The sequence below is a fragment of the Octodon degus genome, unplaced genomic scaffold (assembly GCF_000260255.1).
Source record: "Octodon degus isolate 3935 unplaced genomic scaffold, OctDeg1.0 scaffold00066, whole genome shotgun sequence".
Lineage (NCBI taxonomy): Eukaryota > Metazoa > Chordata > Mammalia > Rodentia > Octodontidae > Octodon > Octodon degus.
Window position 1 is genome coordinate 10,639,358 of NW_004524642.1, and position 11,783 is coordinate 10,651,140.

At 37.0% G+C, this 11,783-nt stretch overlaps 1 protein-coding gene across 1 annotated transcript in view; it reads left to right on the top strand.

The window, feature by feature from the left end:
- Positions 1-11,783, top strand: part of LOC101585341 (1,4-alpha-glucan-branching enzyme) — a 308,796-nt gene that overhangs the window by 159,583 nt on the left and 137,430 nt on the right. The window lies entirely within an intron of this gene.

An 11,783-nucleotide genomic window follows, 5' to 3' on the forward strand; every position in this document is an offset into this window, starting at 1 on the left:
TTTCCACGAGGCCATGCAGTTAAGGGGAGCCCCCCCTTGAGAAACTTGGAGTGTCGGTAGGACTTTGCAGGTCATAAATGCAGGATATACTAACTTGATCTCCTTCGTGATAGCCTGTGTCTTCTGTTAATGTTTTAATGCTCACTAATACAATGGCTTCTATTTTTTTTGTGTGTTAATTTTATTGAAAAGCATAGCAATGAGACAGTTTCAAAACAGGTTAGTAGGACAGTTTCAATAATTAATGCATTGCATATTGTTGTCTTCATAGTGGTTTTATAGTACAAGATGCACACATGATATCCTGTCCAAATACTAGTAGTACAAATCTTGCTTCTCATTGAATTAAGAGAAAGTAGCTGTATATCTATCTTATTTTGTATATACAGATACAAAATGGTCCTTTATTCATATCCCTTTTTTTTTTGTTGTTTAGTTTTGACAGAGATGGGTATTCCATTGCCATTAAATATTGCAGGTGTGTGGATTCAGCAAAATAATCCAATACAGTCCAGTAGTCCATAATAGTAGTGGGTTATCCATAGGACTGACAATGTCAGAAGTTGTTGACTTGAGCCTTTTACAGCTCAGCATATGAATATGGCTTTACTTTTTATTCCTCATTTTTATACTTTTCTGCTGGATGGCTAAGACCAAGATAAAGCCAGACCTATATACCAAGAAATGTAACTTCTGTATCTGACAAGGCCAGTCAAATCCCCTCAGGATTTACCCTGAAACCCTGTACTGCAGTTTGTAGATCTTTTGTCAGTGTCAGCCATGTGGATGAGTCACAGCTATAATACAATGGCTTCTAAACTGGTACTTTGGTATCATTTGGGCATCAAGAATAGTGTAGAACATAGTGCCTATTCACAGACCTGTAGAAAACTGGACAGAAGGGATGTTTCTATTAGTGTCTTTCCAATTAGTAGAACAAATACCCAACACCCACAGCTTAGGATGCACAGGAGAAGGTTCTATTAGTCTCTTTCCCATCAGTAGAACAAAATACCCAACACCCATAGCTTAAAAGGAAGAGTTTATTTCACTTTACAGTTCCAAAGGATCCAGTCGATGGGTGTCTGGCCCCAAGGCAGAAATGGTGTGATGGAGAGACAAGGTGGAGTAAAGCTGCTCAACTCAAGCAGTCAGGTGGCAGAGAGAGAAGAGAGGATTCAGGGGTACTCCCACCGCCACCCATTGGGCATTACCTCCTAACCGTACATTCACCTATGAATTCATAAGTGGATAAGTGTGCTGGATGGGTATAGTGCTCCATGAATCAGTTACTTTCTACAAGCCATCTCTAAACACATGGACTTTTCGGGGGATATTTTAAATCGAAACCATAGCAGGTCAAGAGGTTAGCGCTGGATCTGTTAAGGTTAAAATGATGGATATATAAAAGGGACTTGAACAGTCAGCATATGAGCATGTAATTCAGTGAAGAGGTGAGAATTGGTAGTTTCGGGAAAAAAAATTACCTGTTTAAAGTAGATAGTGAAAGCAATGATTGAGTACAGTCCCCTGAAGGAGAGTAGAAAGCAGTATATTTCAAATATTGAATTCTGAGTAACTTCACCTTAAAGGGGTTGCAAAGAACAGATGCTAGATACGAAATATAGAAAGATCTGCAGCAGTACCATTCGGGATCATAAATAGACATGTGTTGTGAAGGAGGCAGTACTCAACAATGCCATTTGTATCTGAAGATTTGAATTTAGATAAGTATTGTATTGAGAACTGACCATTGCTTTAGCCTAATCGTCATTTATTTAGGCTGAAAAATATTTTTTTGTTGTTGTTTTTGCGGAACCGGGGATTGAACTCAAGCCTTGCACTTACCAGGGAAGCACTTATTCTACTGAGCCATCTCCCGGGCCCAAGGCTGAAAAATATTGCCATGCACTTTTTGTTTTGCAATTCTAAAGCATATGTGTTAAGAAGAGAATGGGGAGTTTAAAAAAAAGTGAAGTCTGCCCATGTAGATAATTTTTATGAGGGGATAGTCTTTAAACGGGACCAGAAAGGTATGTAGTTGGAAGGTGAAGTCAAAGCCTTTGTTTCGGAGGTTTTTATGTTTTTAAGGTAATCAGCTGATGGGATTCATCTGATGGACAAGGTAAAATTTACAAGTCTATAGAGAATCCCCTTGAGAAGGTATGGAAAGTAATTTTTGTATATTCATGGAGGGTTGATAAATGAGGTGACAATTTGTCTGACATGATAAGAAAATATCATATTGTTGGGGGTAAGTTTTTATTAGGTGTTAATGATGTTCTCTAATTGTTTATCCTTTCTCAGTTAAATAAAATGTGAAGCATTCAATCATTTGAAATGAAAATTTAAGGGAGAATTATTATAGGAGGTATAGAATTGTCCTCTGAGAGAATGAAAGAATTGCAGTGAAGAAAATTGATGAGATTAAGGAATGATTTTTTTGAGGGCTTATGGAAGTGTGAGTTTAGCAGAAAGTTGGATTTAATTATGGATGAATGAAGTTTTCGTAGGATTAGGAGAATGGTATGAGGCAGTGGCTTGCTGTGTTGGCCCTCAGAAATCTTAAATACAGGAAGCTTGAGCAGGATGTTAGAGAGGAAACAGCTATGAAGCTGTGGTGGGAATGATGGGCTAGACATCCAGTCAGGGAAGAATAATTGTTAGAAGGAGAGCAGTCCATGTTCCGGCTTATGAAGGAATTTTCCAAGAAAAAGGGAGAATGCTGTGACTGCTTACCTTACACCTTCACCCTTCAAAATGAGGTAATGCACAGTCTCTCAGAAGTTTTTTATGTAACTACTTTTGCCACAAAATTAATAAAAACAGAAAAAGAAATCACAACTTTACGGGGCAAATCCATTAAATAATAATATTAAATGATAAGACAATGTAGGAGGTACAATTATAAGGTAACCCTGAGGGACAATTCACTGTTAGCTTCAGTGTGTAATCAAGTACATTTTCCATAACATTGCCAAAATAAGCTTTGTGAGGGCTGACTGTGGTGCTCACCCATTTACATCATTAAGTGGTAAAGCATAACCTGTGGCAGCTCTTTGCTAAACAGATAAATGTTAATAGCTATTATAGATATGCTCTCAGATCTACTATAAGCCGTTTATTTTGGAGGCAGATTCCTTCTGTAGATTGTATCCTTTACTTGATTATTTCTTGATCATGTGAGGGAGAAATGTGGGAATCAAGGATATAATGACACAATTTCATTTGCCAGTTATTCCATATCAAAGATAGCTTCAAAATTCTCAAATGTTACTCTTGCTATTGTTATTTCATTACCTAAGAGGAGAGCCTTCCATTGCCTGAATAATCACGAGCACGAGATCACGTTGTCCACTGGGTGGTCAGAATTTGAATCAGCAGCAGGAAATAAAGTGGCATTGTTCAGTTATCTCAGGAAAAACCTGGTGGCTGTGTACATATTGTGCATGTGTACGCGTTTGTTCAGAAATGAGTGTGTGTGTGCATGTGTGTGTGTGTGTGCATGCATTTGGGTTGTTGACTTGAGCAATGGCAGTAGTATTGTCCCTAGAGGGTAGAAACTGTGATACAACCTGCATATTTACTAGCAGCCTTCTTTCTGCCCCTTTGTGTTATACAAAAAGATGCAATTCTAAATTTTAGGAAAGCATTCACTTTGAAAGACATTTAACGTGAATATCAAATTATTATTTTTTAATTGCATGTAATGAGGATGTGGGTATTTCTCTTGTCCCTTGTAATATGCCCATTACCAATCTCTGGGAAAGAATGTACTGTTTTTAAGAACAACAGACACCAGTCTCAGTGGACTAAGCCTGTCTGTGTCTTGAGTATTGAGGGAGGGTTCTGTGTGCACTAGATGTCACGTGAGCCCTGTCACTGGGCACCAAGGGATCTTCCTGAAGTACAGAGTGCAAAAGCCACATTTTAAAGTGATGTGTCTAAAGGAAGAATTCTAATTCCAGACAAAAATGGAATTCCCATATCCTTACCCACTAGAACTGTGAACTCTGCAAGCTGGGTTTCCTCTCACATATGGAGGATGATTTTACAGTTATTGTTGTTCCTTGGGAGCAGGCTCCCTCCTCTGGTTGATGAAATATCCATCTGCCCTTGGATGATAACATCATAACACTTCAACCTCTTCTCTGTCTTCAACTTTTACTCACTATTTCATTTCAAAGACTTAATCAGAACTATTCTTTTTCACCTAAAATGACTATTATTTATATTATAGGCCTAATATTTATATTACATTTAATGTATATGTCCATAACTGTGATGAGCTATTTTAATGTAAGGTGCTTTATTTCTTTTGCCTTTTCATAGAAAAAAATTTTCTATTTCAAAGATAGATTCATCTTTCCATAGCGGCGCAATAGCTTTTTAAATTGCTATAGTTCATATCATTCAGTATAGTGTCCTGAGTAATTTATGAATGCAATAAGCTAGGAAATAATGATTTATATACTAACTGACTTATAAAGTCTAGTTCTTGCTAAATAGAGATATTGTGCTTCATACATTTGTATATTTTTTAATATTGGTGACATTCTAATGCTATGCTGCTTTCTCATGGGAAAGGTTTTAGTCTAAGAGATCCACTAAGAGAAAATGAAAACAAAAGCTTTATTTTACATAGGAAATGTTTTGTTTCCTCACATTAAATGTATTTTAAAATGTCAAAATAAACAGTCAAGCCAAAATTAAACCTCTTGCTCATATTTTTGAGAAGAGATAACTCTTTCTACTCTAATTAATTCCCTAGAGAATTTATAAATGTGAATGTCTCCAACATAGAGAATAATTTTGCAACAATTACTTACATAATGATTTTCTTTATATTTTTTCTCTATCCGTGTACACTTACAATTTTGAGTACTTATCTTACCCACTCTCTATGCATTGAAATATTGTTAGGTGTTAAAATAGTTTAGAAATTTAAATTTTCTATTCCTTTTTTTATTGCTCAATGTAATTAGCATGATTGTTTTTATTAACAATTTATAAAAATAAAATTGTAAGTATACTACTTAAAATTAGTATGATAAATGATCCACCCCAATGGGATCATGTGGAATTGGAGTCACTAGTACAAGCTTTTTCTAAAACTAGAGATTACTATGTGCAATTTTCTTTTTTTATTATTTTAAAGAGGAAAAAGAAGATAAACAGCAATAAAACTGAGTTTCAAAACAAGTTTGTAGGACAGTTACAATAACTGATATATTGTGTGCTGTTTTCTTCATAGTATTTAGTCAGAGTATAAGACATAAGCATGAAATTACAAGTTTTCATGAAATAGAATTTTCTGCAAGTCTTTTGGAAAGCAGCTTTTTAGCATTTATGTCAAAAAATACTATAGCATTGCGCCTATGCTATTAAATATAAAGCAGTTTGTTTTAGAGATATACACACCTACTATCAAAACATTTAGTGTATAGTGATATATATTGCAGACGTATTAATTAGAAACCAGTAAAAATATTTTTCCACAATAAGAGATAAATTATTGCTCATATCAAAGAAAAGGGAAAAGATTTCTTTCCAACAATCTAGCCTATGTAGGTAAGGAAAATTGTCTGAAGAGAAAAAGATGATAAAAGAAAGAATAGCTTACCAACAAGGCAAAAAGAAAATTTAAAGAATAAAAATGTTTAAAAGCAAGACTTTTAAAAAAATTTTTCAGGTTATGTATTGTGTCTGCAAATATAAAAATGATACCAAAACAACATTAGGAACAACTCTATGTATATAAATTTGACAAGTTAGATGCAATGAACATATTGCTTAAAATGCACTACCACGTATTAATACAAAATAGATGATTTGAATACTCTATGGCTATCAAGGAAATGTAATTTATAATTTAAAACACTGAAAATAACCCTCAAATATAGGCATTTTAAATGTGTAATTTTTATGAAATATTTAAAGAATTCGCACTAATTATGTACAATCTGTGATAGAAACTAGAAAAAAGAAGGAAGCAAGGTGTGTTTTATTCACTTCCTCTTCACTGAGACCCAGCGCCTGACACCACACTTTAAAGGAGGAGAGGCTTACCGGTGTCTTGGCTCAGAGACTCGCGGGGTTCAGTTCAGGTTCAGCAGGTATAACTCGGACGTGGTGTGGTAGAAGTGTCTGGGCAGAGGTCAGGAGGAAGAGCGAGGGAAGGAGGAATGTGCAGAGCAAAACATCCCCTCCTGGGTCACGGCCCTGGACAGTCTCTTCTGAGACCAAAATCATAAAAGACAGAGTTAAAGGGCAGAGTGCACATTGGTGCTCCTCTTGAATATTGGTGCAACATCCCAATAATGTATTAGCAAATTCAGCTGAACAATATATAAAAAGTAGTAGTGATTATTCCAAAGGTAGAAAACTTGTTTGATATTAGAAATCAATTATTGTAATCTACTTTATTGCCTGAGCATGGTGGCACATGCCTGTAATCCTAGTACTCAAAAGACTGAGACAGAAGTATTACTGTGATTTGAAGGTCAGTCTGGGCTACAAAGAAAGTTCAAGACCAGCCTGAACTACATAGTAAAACCCTGTCTCAAAAAGACAAAAAAATCTTTGGAGTCATAATCTACTATTTTAACAAACTATTGAAAAAAATATTAGTTGAAGCAGAAGAAATATTTCACAAAATTCAGCATCCATTTAAAGAATCTCAAAACAATTGGAATAGAAGGCAGATTCTTAACCTGGAAAGAAAGCTTCTGCTTAGAACTCAAATATAACAATTTATTTATAGCTATATACTAAACTTCTCTTTAAAAAAATGTTTTTTTTGCACTTAGGACAGAGTGCATGGGGGTATACAGGGTTTTACTGCATAGATCGGACTCATGGTGATCCTCCTGTTTACAGTCTCCCAAGAGCTGAGATTAAAGGCGTGCACCACCATGTCCAGTCTCAGTCACCATCTAAGCCCATTGCTGGGCTGGGTCAGGGCTGGCACGGCAGGCCCAGTGATTGAACTCCTGGCCCCTGTGCCTGCTTGCAGGCTCTTTAATACTCTGAGCTATTTGGCCGACCACCCCCCTAAAAGAAAAACAATTAATGCAAGGAAAAATCAATACATTGTTTTCAACAAAATTATAAAGACTCTGTAAAGATGAAAGGACAAGTGGCAAACTTAGAGAAAATGATTCCCAACCAAACACCCAATAAATGTCTGAAATCTAGCATATATAAGAATGTTTTAAAACTTCACAGTAGGGCTGGGGGCCTAGCTCAGTGACACAGTGCCTGCCTGGCAAGGGTAAGGTCCTGAGTTCCATTCCTAGCACCAAATATATGTAAATACATCATAGAAAAGAGAAGAGAGACACAACAACCCAAGTTAAAAATGGTTAGCACTACTATTCATTATCTAATCCATAGCTAAGTGCAAAGCATTAGAGCAGTACAGTGATTGGAGAGAGAGAGAGAGAGAGAGAGAGAGAGAGAGAGAGAGAGAGAGAGAGAGAGACAGACAGACAAAAGGTTGGAAGACAAGGTGCTAAAATGGGAAGCAGTTTCATGGAAATATTTTCAATACATTTGAAAATATCAACTAGAACTAGGAGATCCTATTATCTGTCTATTAGAATAGTAAAAGAACAACAAAAGGAGTGAGTTTACCAAATGCTGATCTGCAGAAAAACTGGTGGCTTGCTGCAATTCGGCTGCAAAATACTGAAACACTGTTTTATAAATCTAGGCAGCTAGTATATTGCCCAGTACTTGATGCCCTGGGTATTTATCCCAAATAAATAAAACTTTTTTATCTGTAAAACCTTTATTCATAAAGCCAATACCTAGGAACACTCCAGATATTCTTCAGTAGGTAAATATTTAAACACGTGTTAGTATATTCATACCATGATGTACTATCCACCAATAAAAGGTGCGTTGACTGATACACAGCTTAGGAGAATGCTAAAAGCAGTGTGCTGAGCCAAGGACACGTGCATACTATTTGATTCATTTTTATGTGTCATTCTTGGTTGCCAGATGTTTAGGTTGTGGTGGGAACACAGCATGGAAATGGTGAGTATCAAAGGGCGTTGCTGCTTTGGGTGGTCATTTTATATATATTGATGAACCGGTGCTTATGTCCCAGTGGTGATATTATACCATGCTTTCCGGTTGTTACCATTTGGAGATCCTGGGGAAATATATACAAGTTCTCTATTTTTAAAAAAATAAGTGATTGATCACCTATAGTTATTGCAAAATTCCCTTTGTGTATGAAACCTAAGGTGGGTGGAGGAAAATATACCAGAATATTAATTATGTAATTTCACTTCTTCAGAACATTTGACAGTAGGCTTCACTCTCAAAACACAGTCACATAGATGATGATTTATAGTTTTTTTTGTTTCAGTTTTGAAAGGTAGTATCTTACTGTATTGTGTGGGCTGTCCTTAAATCCTAATTTTCTAACCTCAGTTTCCTAAGAAGTTTCATAGATCTTAAAAAGTATTATGTAATTCAGTTATGTCCTGACCGCATATGCAATCAGGACATCAGAGCCAATGAAGATCATGTTTGTGCAGAGCTGGTCCTCAACTTCAGAGCTGAGAAATCATGTGTTCTTCCCCTACCCCCAGGTGCACTTGCACTATAGGGAACAAACACTAAACTGGTAAGAGAAAGTTTTAAGTTTTGACTGAATAATGTTCAATAGGATAGACACGTTGAAGTGACTGTTCTTTAAACATGTTAACTTTGTTTTATTCCAAAGATTTTGTGAATCGTATGTGTAAAAACTGAATAGTTTTTAAATAAGCAAAAATTAGCACTCCATGGTCTTAGAAGGTATGCATTCTTGGTAACGGAGCTGTCTTATGAACCATTCCTGTCTGGTACTGTAGCTGTAATTGAAGACTTTGAATTCATCAACTAGTGTTTCTTCCTGTCATTGCTGCATTAGGACTAATGCAATTTATTAAATTTAGTAATGGTATTCGCTTTTATTTGGCTTACTACAGATCATTAATCTTTTTCTACATATTCTTTTTCTTGAGTTTTAAAACATTTTTCCTTTGTGTTTCTTGACCTTGATAATTTAAACTCTTCATAGTGATTGAATATATTTGAGTTCTGTATTATCTAGTTCACCCTTAATAAAGCATTTGCAACATACCTGTGTGTTAGGTAACATGGATTGTGGTGAGCAGCTACTGTTATTCTCTGCATCTTTCTATTTATTTTCCTCGGAAGTGCTCTCTTCATTAGTCTGGGAGCTGTCGTACTACACATAATTTTCATCCTAGGAAGTTCGGTCTCAATACTTTAGGGCCTCAGTGGTATAATTTGTTCTTTAGCTTTTCTTCATAGTCTCTAATTTACCTTGACATTGAAAGCCCTCCGTAGTTTCAAACTCATGAAGTAGACTTTCATATTTGAACACTTCTTTCCATTAGAAAATTCTTTTTCATATTGAATTGCAATTCTCCCGCCCAGTGTGTAACTTGTAGAAACTCACAAGCAGATCCAATATCTTTTTTTATGAAGTATTACAGTCTGGGGTGGCTCCTATTTCCAGAGAATGTATTTCATTCTTCCTCAGGTTTTTTTTTCTATTTCATTACACGCTCTGCATTATTTTGTTAACAGATTGGAATTTGTTTCTATCTCTCTTAAAGGAAGTCTTCTGAACTGAATGTAATATACTAGATATATTTCAATATTGTTCATATTATATTTCAGTCAAGAATTTCTTAACCATTGCCCAGTATCCACACTCTTGTTTGCTAGTTTATGTGTACTTAAAGGAGCAGTTGCATCACAGTATTTTGTGTGTGTGCCAAGATTCAGAGCTGTTCTGTCTTCTTTCTCGTCTCTTGTATAATTTGCTCACAAGAAGTGGAAAGAAGTCACTGTTTAGTAACAGTATATGTTTTGTTTAATTCTTCATACCATAAACATTACCTTTTCTGTTGTTTTTAAACCTTCAGCACAAATGTGGTCAAAATATTGAAATCAGTCATTTATTTTTGGTTGGATTCCAGAAGGTCAGTAGACTAAAACTCCAGCTGAAGTGGGCAGAGAAAGATTTGTGGTAACGGAGGGAAAGCAGATGACGATGGTGCTTCTAGTCTGCCAGATGGGAGCCTGGCAGTGCCCACACTCCCGGCTTGAAAGCGCCGGTTACCCCGGAGCTGCCGTGGACACAGTAGCCACCTTTGTCGCGGAGTGGTGCAGCTCGTTTCAGTGAGCCGCCTGCAGTCACAGGTGTTGTCAGCGAGCTGTGGGGCTTCTCAGAGGGACTGTGCTTCTCCTCCTGGCAGCCTTGGTGGCGGGGGTACTTGGGGGTCACTGGACTACAGCGCAACTGCTGACCTCTCAGAAGCCACATTAGAAATACAAACATTGCCCACAATTTATTAGAATCATCTTTTCTTTCTTGTTTTTAATAAGATTACAAGCCTTCAAAGAGGTCTTTCCTTGTGAAGTGTTTATACTTTACGAAAAACAAATGCAGGCTTTTCATCTACAAACAAGACAAAAATTTTAGTTAGAAGAATACATTTGTCTTCAACTAGACCTTCTCCTCTTTCATCTTGAAAAGAGGCACACTCTTCAGTGTGTTTTGAAATTATTGACAAAGAGTAACAAGTAATCTAAAACAAAGGATATTTGAAATGTTTCCTTGATTAACTTGCTAACTCAAAGGTCAAGGAATCCTATACTTGTAAGATGACAGGAGAGAAAGCAGCAGCGAGTGCAGTTGCTTCTGCTGGCTCCGTGCTGCTGTTGCTCTAGAGAAAACAAAAGCCAAGCTTGAATCAGTAGCCAGGCCTGTCACATGGGGTGTCACATAGTAAGTGGAAGAAGTCGGCTGATTAGGGCAACCATCTATGTGCCAGAGAAATACTGTTTTATGTTTACTTGTTACTTTCTTGACATTTCTACTTGTGCATATGCTTGTTTCATGCTCAGTTCCTATTTGCATCTTTACCTCTTTTTGTACTTTGTTGGGACTCATTCTACAGCATGAGCTCATAGTGATCCTCCTGTTTCAGCCTCCCCACCACTGGGATTACAGGTGTGCACCACCACACCTGGACTTGCTCACCTGCTCAGAAAGCCCGGGGGCGGGACCAGTGCAGCGTGTGGTTCCAGGGATTGAATCCTGGTCCCAGTGCTTGCCTAAGCAGGCTGTTAGTCCACTTAGCTCTCTCGTCAGCTCTCAGACTAAAGTTTGACTTTAAAGTTTTTCACTGTGAGATGTATTTTGCAGTACTTGCAATGAAATGAACCTGATTTTGTGTGCCAACTCCTTTATCTGCCCAAATGATTTTGGAAAATCAACTAAGATCTCTTATTTCAATATTTCATGTGTAGTTAAAAGACGAGAATCTCTTAAAGGAATCAAGGACACTGATAGTTGCATATGAAATGGTATGTGAAAAGTAGCAGGTACAGGGATGTATTCCCCGCTCTTTTTCCCCCCTGAAAACACAAGGTGAGACTCCTCTGTGATAGCTGCTCTCCCTGTGATAGATGGAAAAAACCATTTTTATCACCAGAGGTGGGCAGAGAGAATTACTTATAAATATTCCTTCTTAAAAATAACCTAACTTTCTTTAGTTTTCCTATTTATTTTTCCACAGTTGCCATTCTTAAGTCCAGCACAGAAGTATTTAGGTTTCATCATTCCTTTGGATCTTCATTTCATTATTTTTTTTTAACATTTATTTAGTGTGTGTGTGTGTGTGTGTGTGTGTGTGGCCAGCTCAGCCCACCAGGGGGCGCGGCTGGCTGGCATGTGGTGCTGGGGG